Source organism: Coffea eugenioides, chromosome 4 (assembly GCF_003713205.1).
Source record: "Coffea eugenioides isolate CCC68of chromosome 4, Ceug_1.0, whole genome shotgun sequence".
Taxonomy (NCBI): Eukaryota; Viridiplantae; Streptophyta; class Magnoliopsida; order Gentianales; family Rubiaceae; genus Coffea; species Coffea eugenioides.
Genome location: NC_040038.1, coordinates 22,186,060 through 22,204,397, shown reverse-complemented (window position 1 = coordinate 22,204,397; position 18,338 = coordinate 22,186,060).

Here is an 18,338-nt window from a genome sequence, read left to right as displayed (position 1 = left end):
TCACTCCGAATTAATGCTAGGAGATGAAGTCTTTGTTTGAGGGGGGAATTTTGTTGTCTGTTGGGAATGATTGCAATTGAAACTAAAAATCTAGTATTGCCGATTGAAAAGAACGGAAACGGTAATGGATGTTAACTCGGTGAAGAAGATGATGGCTTCTCCAAAATTACTAAATCAGACCCTTTGTTTGCTCTTTCTTCGTAATTTTGCCCCCAAGGTTTTAAGACTTTACAATTTGACCCTAAATCTTTCATAATTCTTTCGATCAAGTCCCTGTTTTTATTGCATTGGAACCCCTCAAGTCCCCCCTTGTTCTGATATGACCCGGAAAATTGGAAAAAAATAAACTTGTATCTCCCTTTTAGATTTTAATCATCTTTTAATATGCATAAGTAGTCTTTTAGCTAGATTAATTCTTGTTTTTTAAGACATAATTGTGGCTTAATAATTTTTGTTGATTTCATCATCATGTTGGGTGCTTGTGAAAAAGGTGATTTGGGCTGAGAGGTTATCTTACTTGGGTTTAAGGGAGTGGGTTTGAGCTTCTTATTTTGGGTTTTTGGTTTGGATTAGAGGATGGAAGCCCACTGGGTTTGTTGGATCATAAATAATAGGCTGGCCCATTCCATTTGCCTTAGATTTTCAAATGGGTTTGGAAAGTTTCGGCCCAAGAAATAAATAAAAATGGCCCAACAGCCTGATCTGTCAAGAAGCCTGATGACAAAATTTCATTCTAGTCCCCTAACTTGCGGATGTTTTCATTATGGCCCTACAAACTTTCAACTTCATTCAATTGGGTCCTTGCTTTAATTGCAAATGAGTCCTTGAACTTTATTTTCTTTAATTTGGACCCCAAAACTTCATTAATTTTTGCAATCAAGTCCTTTCTTCTTTTGACTTCTTGAATGTGGGTTGTTTACATGATTTAATTGATTCAATTTCATGTTTATTTTTATCTTTTGTGATTACTTATTAATTAAAGTGATGCCTTGACCTTTTCTTTGTATTTTGGAGGGTAAATAAATAATTTCACTCCATTAGGGCCCCAACTCAAGGGAGGTACTCCCTAACCCTTATTTCTTACTTTATTTGACCCTACGTGCCCTATGTGACTTTACATGTTTGATTGTATGCCTCTTGAATGTTTTTTTATTCATTTCATTTATTTATTTATTGGCTTTGCATATTTATTTTAGTTCAATTTGATTATTTGAAAGGCAATTTAATGCCAAGGATGTAATAGTTAGGTTATTATTTTATTTATTTATTTCTTTTCCCCCTTAGATTGTAGTAGGACCTCCCCAAGTGTAATAGATAGGGCTTGTGTGCTATGTGTTTGCGTGTGCCTATATGCCTATGTGTTTAATTGCTTTCCTTAGGTTTTTTGCATCTAGATAAGCATGCTTATGTGATACGTGCTATGTGAAACTATGTGCTTTTGTATGCCTATTTGCTTTTAATATTATATCTGATTATGTGGATGGAATGTACGTTCCGTGGCTAGTCCAATGCTAGTCATGGTCTTCCCTTCGAGCTCTTACAAGTCCAATGCTTGTGAGAGAACGTTAGTTAAGGGCTAGTCCAACGCTAGATCCTTAGGACTTCCCGCACGTTAGATCATGATTGTGTGAATCACTTCATCTCATGCATGTTTTCACTTTTTAGGGTCTTTTCCATGTTGCATGACACTTTTCTTATATATACATTTTTTATCCCATATTACTTTCTATTTATATCCCCTATTCCATATTTCCCCTTATATATATTCCTTACCCCTTTGTATGAAAACATAACATTAGAATTGCATTTCATCTAAGCATTAGACCTAGATTAGTACATTTGCTTGATTAGACTAGGAAAAACACCTTGAATATGGGATATGGACGAGTTTGGCTTTTCTAGCCTTAGCACGCTCGTATTCCCTCTATTAAAAGGGAAAATTGAGTCACGAACATTAGTCCCCCGCATCCGACATGATGCACTCCTTTAAGACATGTATATTTCTATAATTATTTTTTATTTCTTTTCTTAGAGTCTCATATTTTCTGCATTATTCGTGACCTCTCCAAAGAATCCGCATTGGGCATCACAATTAATGTGATTGGCATCAATTGAGCTTTGAAGAGAAATTTTGCCCCCCGATGCCCCCTAGGTCTAGGTTTTGTATTCATATAGTACGTCCAAATGTGATACATTTTTAGGTTAAATTAAGAAAATCTTTAACTAAATCATGCAACTAGCCTTGGCTAGGTCGAAAGGGTGCCTCAGACTTTATCCTTGCCTTCCCTTTCTTCAAATGTGACTCCCGAACCTTTTTCTTTGATTTACGTAGACTAGGAGTCGTTTAAAAGGGGTTTTTCAACCTTTTCTTTTGAAAAATTCATTTTTTAGGCGACTTGGTACACCTTAGCTCTATACCAAGTGGCGACTCCGATTTTTATTTCAAAAACCCTTTTTAAACTATATTTTGGGTCAAATCGTCGCATTTTCAAGTCCCATTTAGACCCATATTTTTCATTTTCTTGTTAAATAAAAAATTCATTTTCCAACCAAAAAATTGAATCAAGATTCACCTTTTAAACCATTTATTTTTCTTATAAAAAATGGGGCGCGACACTTTCAAATACCGAATTGAACTTGATACGTAACCAATATGATTACATGTTATATACATGAATTGTTAGAGCAAGAGTGTACTTTATCGCACTTGCCCTTATGTGATATATACTTGTTTATTGTTGTAATTGACTTGATACACTTGTTTATGATGCGCGCACTTCCTGGAATTCTAGAAACCCTGCGGCAAGTTACTCGAGTCGAGCCGGCAAGGGCTTGGTCGATTGGGTAACAAACCCTGGGTCTCTTGTTTTGTCGAGTGGAGTGATATCTCCTCGACTAATCGGTATACTCGAGTATTACCACCCGTGTTTCTTGAGGATTTTGGGCCCAGTTGGGGGTTTGAATGGTGGACGGAGAGTAGTTAAGTGGTGCTCTACTGGATTGGTTCCTTTACTTGAAAGTTGACGGAGTGTCAACTACTACGTGATCAAGCTCCTGATGATGAATGGAAGTTGGCTCCTGAGAGCCATCCGTATCCTTATGCTTTGGAATGATTATTGCTTATTGGATTATTGTTTATTTTGAAAAACTTTTACACTCGCTCATTTTGAGATTGCTACTTGACGTGTTATTGCTCATTTTTATGAACTCTTCATGCTCGTTACTTTGCTATATCAAAAACTTGTACTTATAAAGACTGGTCAATTTGCTATTTGGAACCTCACTGGGCTTTTAGCTCATTCCACTCCATTTGTTTTCCTTACAGGGGTACGAGCGAGGCGTGAGATGTGTAAAGACTAGCGTAGCCTAGTTGTTTTTGACTTTTGACTTGTACTCGCGCTATCACTTGATTAGGATGATTTGTACTTGAATTGTATACACTTTAAACCAGTTTGGGTATGTAGAGGCTTTGTATCTTGAATGTGCATCGATGTAAATTGTAAGTGTGAATTGCGATGTTATTTATTGCCGACGGATATATGCACGTGATGTGAGTGAGTGAGTCCTGGCGACAGCTGTGCAGGCGGTCTGCTAAACCCTAGGGTATGCCCAGGGGGAGGTGGGGCCGTCACAGGTGGTATCAGAGCCACTTCGCGTGGTCTCTGCGCGGAGTGAGTTTGGGCCAAGTGGTGTTATGGTCCTAATTGTGTGAATAGGTGTAAAGGATTAAGGACTCTTTTGAGCATAATTTATGAGCGGGGCATGTTATAAGTGTAAAAATCTTTATCATGGAACTTGAGGAAGATAGATATATGTCGGGTAGGAATCTCTAATATGGATGATTTGCTCTTGGGACCGGCCGGCTCGAGTTGTGAATTATCTTATTGTGGATTCTTGTACTTGAGTACCAAATAGTGGAGAGCGTGATACAAGGGTCTGTATCTTGATTGAATTTGAGGTATGTCTGGATGGCAAAAGCCGAGGCACGAAAGATTTTACATTTGACCTAGTAATTAGACTGGTCGAGGGGGGGTTTTGATATGAAAGTGTCATCATGGACTACTCGTGTACTAGTCTGGCTCGGGCTTTTAGAGGGTGGCTAGATTGTAAGGGAATTCGCACCTAAGACCTGTTCCCTTTTGTTATGACCGGAGAGCTTGATAAGTAATTACTTGACTTTAAGTTAGTCTAGCTACAACCATAGAGGTATTTTCCACCCCCTTGTGAGATTCGATAACCGTAGTTTGGCTCTCGATAAACTAACCTTGCCTATATTTTCTTGATATTTATTCCTTGACGTCAAAGTATGGACCTGACTTGATTACTATTATGTCGAGATCGAGAATTTGGAATTAGGTATGAAAAATTTGAGGCTTCTATACCTGTATGCTTCTAAGTTTAAATTTTCCGTGGTTGGATTGGGAGTGAGGGAACTTAACAGTTATATGGTTAAAGTCCCAAGTGTACTTGGTTACTTATCTTGATTCTCTAATTTGCCTGGCAGGCTATCACTTGAGTTCGAGCGAATCAGGAAGATGGCACATTTGGCTGATACGTATAAGGAGATAGAGATTCTTCGAAAAGAAGTAGAGTTCCAAAAGAGATTAACTGAGCACTGGGAAGGGCGATGGAAACAAGAGTATTCAGAGAAAATTGAGCTATTGCACAAGAACATGGAGCTGAAAAAGAAATACAAAGGGATTTCGGAAGAGGTACAAAGTAAATTTGAGTTAGTACCTACATCTAGTCAAATGGCCTCTCAGGGCATTCCTAGTAATAAAGATGAAAGAGGTGAAGGAAGTGTTCGCGACCACAAAGGAAAACGTAAAGAAATGGATGGAAATGGAGTTGCTATGAGGGATAAGGGGAGGAAGAAGAAAAAGAATGGACACTTCAAGAAGAAATGTGTGGCTCCTAAGTGTGAAACATGTAACAAAAGTCATACAGGAATATGTTATGTGAAAATTGGTGCATGCTTTAGATGCGGCCAACTGGGACACCAAGTGAGGAACTGCGCAGAACAAATGAATTTTGGGATGGTGAAGCTGCTGTAATAGTTAAAATCGGCAAGTAGTGATGTGTTAGCTGCAATAGTTGTATTTATGGACCTATGTGCATGCAACCTCTATGTAGTGAGTATGTTCCGATAAAAGTAGTGGACCTGGTACTTGATCTTATGATGAGTAATATTAAATCTTGGTGAGTTGACAGTATCTTTTGTTAACTCTTGGTCTCGATGTTAAGTGGCATTTGCGTCTGTGGTTCGGAAAGGCGAAACTTTCGATATCTTCACTGATTTTCTTAGCCTGGCGTTTTAGTCATAGCATTATTACGATTTCTCTCTAGATAGATTGTGGTATGAATTTCGAGGACAAAATTCTTTTAAGGGGGACAGAGTGTGAGGACCCGTGAAATTCTTTATATTTTTCTTAAAAATTTTCTTTTATTTGGAAATTATTCATTTATTAAAGCCCTACCACCCAGTCATTCCACAATAAGTGCAAATAAACCTAGAAAGTAGGGTTTCACTTTTCGGTTTCAAGATTGGAGCAAATTAGGGTTTTCGCGATTTTTCGTAGGAAGATTTTTCGGTACGGAGCAAGGATCAAATTTGGTGATTAAAAGTGACTTTTAGGTGAGAAATAATATGTGATTAGGAGCAATGATATAAGGTTAGTGAATAGGAAGTAAAAACCCTAGTACGTGTGTTTTAAAGAAAAACGGCGCGAACCGACGGGTACCGCGCGTTACCGATTGAACGCACCACTTGACCACCACTTTCTTACCACATGAGCTCATTAATACTTGAGCAAAATATCCCCTCAATTCCAGCTAGCTTTGACCGAATTTATGGACCAAAATAGCAAGGAAAAAGAAACAAAAAATGAGTGGTGGTGGTGGAGGACACATGTCGGCATGCTAAGGGCCTTGACCAAGTTATTTGTCCAACCTTCTTATCCTCCATTTTGCACCTTTCTTCACCATATTTCTGCTGGTTGGCCGAGACACAAGAGGGGAAAGAGAGAGCAAAGAAACACCTTCCTTCATCTTGAATTTGAGCTGCCAAGTGAGAAAGAAAGGAAACTAAACCGATTAAAGTCACCCTTGAGTGCTTGTTTAGTGAAGTGTTGGTGAAATTTTGAAAGGGAAAGCTAGGGTTGCTCTTGGTAGACACTTAAGCAAGGTGAGGATGATGATTTCCCCATTTCTTACTCTTGATCTTGTTCAATTAGCTTAGCATCTCAAATTTGTGGTGAATGATGGTTGTTATCATGTTTTGGGTGTTTTTCCTTTTGGTTACATGAATTAGGGTTTGGTGGATTGCTGCCTATACTTGATGTATGGTTAATATATGTTGTATCCAAGATTGTATAGGGGGTTTTGGTAGCAAGTGAAGCAAGAAATGAAGAAAGTTATCATTGAAACCAAAAATTCCAGATTTCTGGAAAAATTTCACCCTGTTCTGTCCGGTTCCAGTTCGTGCAGTTAGCGGCCGAATTAGGCTTGGCATAAAACATGAAAGTTGTATATAATGGTATTTTATAGTTTCCTACAAAATTTCAGCTCAATCGGAGCAACGTAGCCTGTGAAAAGACCAAAATACCCTCGCTGCCCTAGATTACATTCCAGTGTTCCGCGTAGACAGTTCAGTCTATTTGGCTGTGTTTATTCACTATAATCCGTTTGGATTTAGCCATTTTTCAAAACATGAAAGTTTTAGTACTCTGTCTTAGATTTTTAAAGCCTCCAAGAACGCCTTAAACGGACATTGGTAGACTGAGATATGGCCATTTGAAGGCAGTACAGTTAAATAGCCGATTAGTTAGAATTAGGTTATGTGAATTGGGAATTTGATTAGGTTACACTGGAAATTAGACTAAGTGCTCTTCATAAAAACTGTAGGCCTTTGCCTTAGCTTCTAAATGGTATAAGTTACACCTCAATCCGATAAGCATAGCCTCGGATGTACCCGTTCCGCAAAAACCCGTCAAATCTGTCTTTTGTAACTTCATTTCCGCACTTGATATTAGCTTAATTTTTGTTCTTGTATTGTTTTGAGCCTATGGAATGGCTATTGAACTGAAATGGTGTTATGGATAACTTTGGGTTGGATTGAGTAAAAGAAAGAAGCCATAATGGCTGGAAATTAGGTAAACACAAAGGTCATGCTGCCCAAATTTACGCTCGAGGACTAGAGAACTATACTTGCAACTTGAGTAAGGCTTAAGAGTGATTACTACTTGAACCATCTAGGGTACTTGAGTCTTCTTGTTCCAAGGTATATAAGTAAGGACTTGGCCGAACTTGTACCCTTGAGAAATGAAATAATGATTGCTCGAAGTATGTTTTCCTTGTACTTTCAACTCGCATGACAATTTCAAGTATAAATGTTACAAAGTTTTACTGTTTAAAAAGCGAGCAAGTGTTTCACGACTACTATCCGAGTGAATTTCAATTTCTTGATTTTTATTGAACGAAACGTCTAAGTTCCGAATCTTAGTCGTTTTTCAAAGTTCTTAAGCCAAGTTTTATCGCAGATTTGGACTCCAAACCCGGAGTACCACCCAGACGTGATTACTAGAGGCACTATATCTTTTGGTGAGTGCTTTCAAATACCGAATTGAACTTGATACTTGAACTTGATACGTGACCAATATGATTACATGTTATATACGTGAATTGTTAGAGCAAGAGTGTACTTTATCGCACTTGCCCTTATGTGATATATACTTGTTTATTGTTGTAATTGACTTGATACACTTGTTTATGATGCGCGCACTTCCTGGAATTCCAGAAACCCTGCGGCAAGTTACTCGAGTCGAGCCGGCAAGGGCTTGGTCGATTGGGTAACAAACCCTGAGTCTCTTGTTTTGTTGAGTGGAGTGATATCTCCTCGACTAATCGGTATACTCGAGTATTACCACCCATGTTTCTTGAGGATTTTGGGCCCAGTAGGGGGTTTGAATGGTGGACGGAGAGTAGTTAAGTGGTGCTTTACTGGATTGGTTCCTTTACTTGAAAGTTGACGGAGTGTCAACTACTACGTGATCAAGCTCCTGATGATGAATGGAAGTTGGCTCCTGAGAGCCATCCGTATCCTTATGCTTTGGAATGATTATTGCTTATTGGATTATTGTTTATTTTGAAAAACTTTTACACTCGCTCATTTTGAGATTGCTACTTGACGTGTTATTGCTCACTTTTATGAACTCTTCATGCTCGTTACTTTGCTATATCAAAAACTTGTACTTATAAAGACTGGTCAATTTGCTATTTGGAACCTCACTGGGCTTTTAGCTCATTCCACTCCATTTGTTTTCCTAACAGGGGTACGAGCGAGGCGTGAGATGTGTAAAGACTAGCGTAGCCTAGTTGTTTTTTACTTTTGACTTGTACTCGCGCTATCACTTGATTAGGATGATTTGTACTTGAATTGTATACACTTTAAACCAATTTAGGTATGTAGAGGCTTTGTATCTTGAATGTGCATCGATGTAAATTGTAAGTGTGAATTGCGATGTTATTTATTGCCGATGGATATATGCACGTGATGTGAGTGGGTGAGTCCTGGCGAGAGTTTGGCAGGCGGTCTGCTAAACCCTAGGGTATGCCAAGGGGGAGATGGTGCCGTCACACAATGAATAAGTAAAACAATAACATTCGAGTAAATAACAATTCAGTGAAATGTATACAGAAACAATTCAAGGATATGGTAGCTCTCAGGAGCTAATTTCCACTTGCTTTACAAATTTCATTCGTATATCTCCCCGTGATGACTCTCCGTCAACCCGGTCGATATTTTCAATCCGTAGAACTCCATTTACTTCTCATGTCCGTCCACCTTACAATCCCCCACCGGGCCCGAACGACGAATAAGGCGCTACTGCACGAGTAGGCCAAGCAAGATCTCTTCAATAGATCAAGCTCATCATGTTATTCTCATGGCTCACCAAGGTTCCCGACCAAGTCCATGCCGGCTCGAGTCCCAAGGTCGGCCTATGAGTTTGGGCGTCCCCCATGTACATTTGAGAGTCGAGGAGATTCACTCCAACGATGTATGCAGCCATAGCATACAATTTCATTTCATTCAAGCATTTAATCATTTCATTCCATTCAATCAAGTCATTAATAATTCATTCATTTCATGTCAATCATGAGTCATTCATTTCAAATATAAACGAGTGCGGTAAAATACACACTTGCCTCCAATTTCAAAATCTCTAATCAATTATAGCAATTAAGCATGTATCAAGTATTCATACACTTGACACTCATCAAGTAAATAAAGGAGAAATTGTCACTCGAAGATTCAGGCGTCCACCGTGGGATCCTCTTGAAGGTCCTCGTGAGTGCCTGAGCAATTGATAATGAATTATTATTTATAAACCCCAATTATCATGGAAGATCGCACGCTTGTACAATCTAGAAGATATTGCGAGGATGAGCCTAGATTTTCCTTGTAAATCGAGGCTCAAAAGTGGGGTTCAAAACTCAAGTAAAAATCTGATTTTTAACCTTAAAATCATTGGATGGAAGTAAGTAGGTATGAAATCATGTAAATTATTTTTCAAACGAACGACCGAAGTCGAACTGAAAAGGGACACGTCACAATCCTGCCAAGAACTGGCCGGATATCCGGTCGGATTTCTGGCCGAATTTGAGGCAGAGAGCATCCCAATTTTTTTCAATTTTCACCACCAATCCGGCCAACTATCCGGCCAAGAACTGGCCGGATATACAGCCAGATTCTTTGAAAATGGTTCCCGCGCGAAAATTTTTCAAAAGGCTAAGAATTATCGAATTTAGGGCATTTTTGAAAAATCATAACTCACTCTCTGAAAGTCTAAAATTGGAAAATTTGGTACCGTTGGAAACTACTTCCAAAGTACTAAAAGTTCCTAGAAGACACCTTTTCATGATTCCAAATGGAAGATATTCAAAATTTGGCTCAAAGTGGCTGTTTTGGAATGCCAAGACAGATTTGGGTTGATTTTCGGCAAAGTTTGGAAATTCGGAAAAATTCACACAATGCGAACTAGCCTATGAAATTTGGAACTCAATTAGAGTTACAAATAAAGTTTTCAACACAACTAGAGGAACAAGAATTGGAGTTTTGAGCACCAACATATAGTGGCTCAAAGTCATTGAAATTTCCTCCTCAATCAGAGGTTTTCCAGGTTTAAAGCTTGAACTTTGGTACTTTAGTTGAGCATCTAAATAAACTTGGAATGGCACCAAAGTTAGCAATATTACACTACTATCTAAGGGATATTCCTCTATAAATTTTCATGCAAAAACTCACACGGGAAGTCAGTTAACAAAACCATTGAAGTCCCAAGAATTTCCAAGGCAAACCTGCCTTGTACTTTAGTTTTCCTTTTCTCAAACATTTGGCCAATGCAAATTCCTCGAACACGATTCATTTATGAGGAAAAAGTCTAGGAAACATCCAAAATATGTTTGATAGGTGATTAACACCAAGGATTTCGAATAACAAGTCCCAAATCAAGATTAGCTAAAAATCAGTCTAGAATTAGGGTTTTCTTTCACGAAGATAGTTCTGAAATTTGGCCACATCTCACTCAATTCAACTCAGAATTGAGTGTGGCCAATGGCATTGAAAACTAAATTCATAAGGCTACAATTTCTTAGAAGGAATCATTTTAAAATTCTGTCCACAACTAGCTCATATTTGAGCATCAAGTCGAAGTTCAAAACAGAGCTTCCAGTACAAACGCGAAACAGAACAGGCAATTTTACAAAGGTGGTACGACTTACTCAGGCGGAATCAGGGCTTGCATTTTATACCATTGGAAAACTGAAAATGTGTAGTTTCTAGTGTCACAAACGGCACTCGATTTCGACATTGGAGCAAAGAGTTATGGCCGAAACAAAATCACTGCCAGAGCAATACGGGACACAATTCCAGTTTTGGCAAATTTTCGAAATCTCAACATTCACTCATCCAAATCACGTAAATGTTTTTGAGGAAACTTTATACACAACCTATATTACATATTTACATCAAAAACAAGTCAATTGGACCACAAAAAAGTGCACCAAAGTGCACGGCAATGGCAGGGGCAGAAACGGTATAATTTCCCTTTTCACTTCCTTTGAGCTATCTTTCACAACACCACTTATTTTCACTAGATTAAGCACTAATTCAACATAATTAACATCAAATCCCATCAAATCAGTTCATCAAGCCATAGTGGGATTTCATAGAGCCCACACACACAATTTCCAACCATCTAAAGCTACCCATATGAATCTATGAACTCATAAGTGCAATATAACTTCCATAAATCAAGAATTAAGAGGTTGAGCGTTGTATACCTTTTTAGATGATTAAGGCAGAAATTTTCGGTCCAATGGAGCTCAAGAAAACTGTGCAAATGAAGCCTCTTTCCTAGCTTAGCTTGATCACCAAGTGATTTGCAAGTTGTGGTAAAAATTTGAGGTGATTTGGACAAGAAATGAGCAAGAAAATGAAGAGCTTTTGGTCTTGTTTCTTCCTTGGAGTTGGCCGGCTGCTTGAATGAAGAGAGAGAGAGAGTTGTGCTGAAAATGAAGCTTCCTTGAGAAGCTTAAATGTATGGCCAAAAGTGTCCCAAAAGTCAACTAGGAATAGTGCGCGTTCACGCGCGTTTCGTGCCCGATTCCTCTCGGGTTTGTTTCACTTGTGCACTAAACCTCTAATGCAACTCCATTCATATTATTATTATTTACTCTTAATGGTCTAAAAATAGAGGTCTAAAGTTTCTCAATTAATCGCGAGCGCAAAAACACGTACCTCCGATTTGTGCGCGATAAAGTGAAATTTTCAAGAAATTCTTATAACGATAGTATCACTAACTAATAATTGACCACTTAAACATAAAAATACCTATTTCAAGACTAATGTACAAGTCTCCAATTTTCCAAGCATATTGTATCCTCGAATCAATTATTGTCACCAAACGTGCATCCACTATTCACTCTAAACGAGGTTTCAAAAATAAATTTTCGAATCAAGGCATTTTTAAAATACTTGTAGATCATAGTTCCATGTAATTGAGAATAAAGGAGTTAAAATAAAATATTCAAAGTAAACGAGCAATTAAATATTTAAATGAGTTAGCAATAAGAATTTAAAATAAAGAAAATTTTGCGAGTCCTTACAACCTCACCAAGTGTAAAAGGATGGCAATTACTTAAAATGAGGATTACAACTTTTCGAGCTCACTATTCTTTGAATGTCAAATCAATAACACCATAATTCTTCAATATACTATGTACCTGCTACAAATCATCCGAATATACAACCCAAAGTACAAGCCAAAAGTAAGAGCTTAAACAACTAGTACTATAATACAGTATTAAAATTCCTAATATAACTAGTACTATTCTTGTCTCTCTCATCCCCACACCCTGTTAAGGAAAACAAATAAAGGGATGAGCTAAAAGCCCAGTGAGATTCCAAGAAAAGATGTAGTCAAAGTGGCAAAATATCTTTCACGTATTTCAAAATCTTAGAACGAAAATAATAAATAGTTACAAATAATGTCATGGACCGTTCACATATTCAGATAAGCACTTTAACACCAGCAAGAAAAGGATACAGTACTGATATGGTGGCTTCCGCCAGGTTCTAGGCAGAGCACCCAGGATTCATATGTTGATATAGCTGATATGGTGCTCCTACCAGATTTCAAGCATTGCACTTTGTGACAGCCCCACCTCCCCCTAAGGCGAACCAGAGGGTTCGGCGGGCCGCCTGCCCAGCTCTCGCCGGGATTCAGTCGTTCACTACAATCCTCAAATGAATTACAAGAATAAACCTCAATTATTACAATATAAATCTCCAATATACATCAAATTCTCCAAAAATTACATGTTATAAGCGAAGCGGAAACAATTCCCAACTATACATAAAATGATTCCAAATCCAAACTATACAAGATATAGGCCATCCAGACATGTGAATAAGCACAACAAGTCCTTTCTTCGCTTTGAGCCCTGTGGAGGGGAATAAAATATTTTTGGGGTGAGCTAGAAGCTCAGCGAGTAACCGGTAAAATCAGTAATCAAATCGGTTTAGCAATAGTTCATTTCAATGATGTCATAAATCAAATGATAAGTCCAGAAACAATTACAACATTTACAAAACATTAAATATGGAGTATCAATAATTCAAGAAACATGTACAATGGAAAGCGATAGTAACATTCATGAAAAGGATACGTTCGTTCTCCTGCCATTTCCTTGTTTTTTTTTTCATTTGAAATTGCATTTTTTTCATTCAACCTTTCCCGGACATCGTCCAGGCTCCACCAACCTCCACCAACCTACAAAGGTAATACTCGAGTATACCAAACGTTCGCCCAGGTCCCTAATCGCCCGACCGAGTCCGCTTCTGGCTCGAGACGACCGGTAACAAGGGGCAATGGCCAGTTCAGCCCAAAAGGCTTACATTCATGCGCAAGTAGCATTTAATCATTAACCATTGAAAATTTCACATGTATTTAGGTCGAGTGCGATAAAGTACACACTCGCCTGGAAAACTCGTTTTAACAATCATTGAAAGCACTTAACACATTATCAATCAATAATAACAAGCCAATAAGTCAAAGAATACAGCAAACAAGGAACACTCATATGCAAGCACGCATGATATGCAAGAAAACAGTTCAAAAGTAACTTTGGAAACAGTTTAAAGGTAAATAATGCAAGAAAACGGTTCAAAAGTAACTTTGGAAACAGTTCAAAAGTAAATAATGCAGGAAACGGTTCATAAATAACTTTAGAAATAGTTTGAGGTCACTCACCTCCACGGCTCAGAAATCATCCAGCATATAACATTGCCTTGCTCAAATCCAAGTCTTAGATCACAAACTCAATGCAAACAAATCCCTTCAAAGTTCGGACAGCACTTCTCCTGAATTTGCTAACTTTTCCAGCCATCATGGCTTCATTATTTCCTCATTCCAACCCAAAGGTACACACACAACAACAAGTTCATCCAATAGCCATTCAGCAAGCTCCAAGTAGTACTAGTACAAGTCAAGCTAGGGAAAAGTCCGGAAATGAAAGTTAAGCTCAAAACCAGAAAAACAGTTTTGACGTCATTTTGCGGTAATGGTACCAAAGGCGCTACGATTGTCGGATGAAGGTACAAGACCCACCGTTTCGAAGCTAAAAGACAGGGCTACAACATTACAGAAGGTCACTCAACCCAGTTTCGAGTGTAACCAGGTCAAAAATGCAAGATACCATACCAGAATCACAAAAACAGATTCACAGAACGCATTTCTAGCGGAAACATCGTAAATCAGGCTATCCAAGCCCAAATCCAGAAATTCCAAAACCAGATGAAAGATAAGAAACAGGGCTAAATTTCATCAAAAGACCTCAACAATCAATTCCGAAGCAATTCCAGCCACAACAACCAATTACAGGCGCAATTCTTACATTCGGGTAAAACCAGAACAACAATAGTAATTTCGACTTTTCACAAGCTACGCTGCTCCGATTGACCTGAAATTTTGTAGGCACCTCAAAAATGTCATTCCCTACAACTTTCATGTTTTAAGCCAAGGTTAATTCGGCCTATAACTAGGAGCTACAAATTCGGGCAGAATGAAGAACATCAAACCCTAACTTTCCAAAATTTCTTCCAAAACAGAAATTGTTTGCAATTAACCACTTTTTCCACCTTCTAGAATCATTATATACCATTTCCAATCATCATAGATAGCCACACAATCATGCTCATATGAAAACAGAAAAATCCCCAATAATTATAAAACTTCACCAATTCAACCACAAATCAAGAAATAATCCATAAACTTGCATCTCATACTACCACTAGTCATGATTTAAGCATCAATTAAGGAAGGAGGGTGGTTCTTCACAACTCACCTTAGCAACACAAGAAAGAGAGCAACTAGTCACCTTAGCTTTCCAAACAACTCCACAACCAAGCTCAACTCCACCAAATTAAGAGGTTTTATGGAATAAATTCAAGTTTAATCGGTTGGAATTGAAGATTGAGTGAGATGAGAAGCTAGAAAGTTGAGAGATTTTTCTTCTTTTCCTTTGAGAGAGAGCCGGCCATGAAGCATAGAAATAGGATGATTTTTGGGTCAAAATTGAGTATTAGTAAAGGTAAGAAATAATGGTCAAAGTCCAAGATTAAATCACAAGGTGACACTTGTCACCTTTAGGTTTAAAACTTATCTTTTTGTCTCTCCAATACAAATATCTTAACACTTTGTGAAATAATATCACTTAATACAAAATTCCAACAAGTTGTCAAAAATATAATGCATTTACCGCACTAGCGGGTCCCACGTCCAAAATACGCTCTTAATTTTTCAAAAACTAACCGATACTAGAAAAATCATTTTAAAACTGTCTTTGCTCATAAACTTTATCTGGAGAATTTTTCTAATAAAGAAAATGTAGAAAAGGCGGGCGATTAAATAAAATAAACCCTAGAAAATTAGAAAATTTCTGGGTTCTCACTCTCATACTTTTCGGGGCGTCACACACTTAGTCCCGTACAGTGTTTCACTTGCAGCCAGTTCCGCAGCAACATTTTCCAAGTCCGTTGACACTCCCTCAACGTTTGAGATATAGTAACAAGTTCAGTAGAACACCACTTATCTCTAATCTCCATCCACCAATCAATCCCCTACCGGCCCCGAACTCTAATATTAACAGTGGTGGTAATACTCGAGCATACCAATTAGTCGAGAAAATAACACTCCACTCGACAAAACAGTAGACCCAGGGTTCGTTATCTAATCGACCAGACCCTTGTCGGCTCGACTTGATTAACTAGTCGATGGAGTTTAGGATCTAGGCCGTTACTTTCAACTCATGCGCATGAATATCAGTTCACTTGTAAACAATTCACTTATAGTAGTAAAACAAGAATTCAGTCAAGTTAGGTCGAGTGCGATGAAGTACACACTCTCCTATGTAGTAATGAGCCAACTTAGGCAACAAGTCATTTGAGTACCAAGTAGTATGGAACATGTAGTTAAAACACTCACCACGTTTAGAAAAGTAACTTTCCTCAGTGAAAGGATCCACGGCTTCGCTTTTGAAACCTGTGATCAAGTATAGAAGGTAAGTGAACTAAAGAAGTTCACCGTTTTAAAACATTTGGATAAAGTAGTCGAACCACCAAGTGCAAGCTTTTAGTCCAAAAGTATCACCTATACTTGCTCAAACCACAAGGGAAAACTTTTGATGCTAAAGTCAAAAATACAAATTTAAACGGGACAAAATAAGGTTTCAAATGAGGCAAGGATATGGTAAGATGATATAATAATGTTTACTCTTGTCAAAACGTTCAATAAGCGACTCGGGAAGAAAAGTCACTCATTCTTTAAAACACCCTAGTTTTAAGTGAAAACTCAGGTATAAGTAGTGATCTAGGAGTTAATAAGGCATAGTGGTTTAAAAGCCACAAATTCACCATCCAAGTATCAAGTTATAGCTAGAATTCTTTTTCATGCTACTCGCATTTCGAATAATGACTAAGGGCTAGTAGGGAAACTCGGTCTCGAACAATCAACAATCACTATTCCACTCAAAGGTATAAAGTTGTGAGAAAACCTCAATTCCACTCAAAACCAAACTCAAAATAGTTTAACAACTCCAACTTAAAGTTGGAAATGGAAGCAAGAACAAGTTGAGAAAACAGAATTTTCTCCGGTTTTGCACGACACTGTTTGAAAATCCGTATCTCAAACTTCTTAAGTCCAAAATTTATAAACTTTGTACCGTTGGAAAATAGAATCAAAGAGAATACACATTTGTAAGATTTTGTCCATAAATCAGTCAAATTCCAGCCTCAAATTGCTGTTTCATCAAGTAGAAAAACAGAACAAGTGTGAAAATTCAGTCAATTTTGGAAAATCATATATATTCATAGGAATTGAGAAAAATTCTGAAATTTTCACGACAGAATGCTCTGTGAATCTAGTTTCAAACGCAAGAGGCGGAACTCAATTTAGATTTTTTTACAGCAAGATATAATAGATTTCCCAAGACTGCTTAGAGTCTCCTACGGAAAAATTTCCAGCAACACTTCCCCTTATTTTCTTAACTTTTGCATCCAAACTCAACACCTATATTCATATCAATCCAACATCAATCACAACCACAAGTTACAAGCTATAAAGTACACTTGTTTAAGGCCACAAAACCATCCAATATAGCCAAGTTTCAAGCTAAAAAAAACCATAACAAAGCTGAAATTTTGAAACCCTAAGCTGAAATTTTCCTCTACAAGCTAAAGTTTTCTATAATCAAGCCAAAATAACATATAAAAGCTAACAAATTCACATAGCAAAGCTACTAGATCATGGCCAAGCTCAAAGCATCATATCAAAGCTGAAATTTAACCATCAAAGATGAAATTTTCAATCACCACTTAAACCATGAAATTTTCCATGACTACCACCATAATTGTGATGCCCCGACTTTTAGGATATTACAATTTCTATATTTTATTTTTTGTTTTAAGACATTGTTTTATTTTAAAGATTAGAAACCCAAAATTCTAATCAAAAGAAAAAAAACCTAGTTTACTTGTGACTAACCGGTTTTCTTAAATCTCTTATATTTTAATCGAAACCCTAATTGTAAACAATGGAATTGTAAAATCCCGCACATTTTTCTTAAAATTTCTTTTATTTGGAAATTATTACTTTCTAATAGCCTTACTCCCCAATCACACCACAATAAGTGTAAATGAACATAAAATCTAGGGTTTCTTTTTTTTTTTCATTTTCAAGTTTGCGCGAATTAGGGTTTTTACGCCTTTTCGTAGTGTGACTATCCGGTACAGAGGGTGGATCAAATTTGGTGATTAAGAGTGAGTTTTAGATGATATTAAGTGTGTGATTAGAAGTGATAATAACAAGTTAGTGAATTATAAGATAAAACCCTAGCATACGCGATTTAAGAAAAAACGGGTTGAACCGACGGATACCGTTTGTTACCGAGTGAGTGCACCACTTGAGCACTACTTTATTACCTTAATCTCCTTGCTATTAAGTGATTAATATCAGCCCCAAAATATCTTCAAGCAAGCCGAAATATTGGACCAAAAATAAGAGAGAAAAGAACAAAATTTGACTACCAATCAAAGTGTGACACTTGTCACCTTTGACCCAAATCCATTTCTATCATTTTTAACCTTCTTGAAGCTTCATTGAGCCTTTATTTTTTGCCTAGCAGCTGTGAGAGAGAGAGGGAGAAGAGTGAAGAGAGCTTTCCAATTTCCAACCTTGAATCCAACATTTTGAGTGAAAACAAGAAAAACTAAACCGATTAAT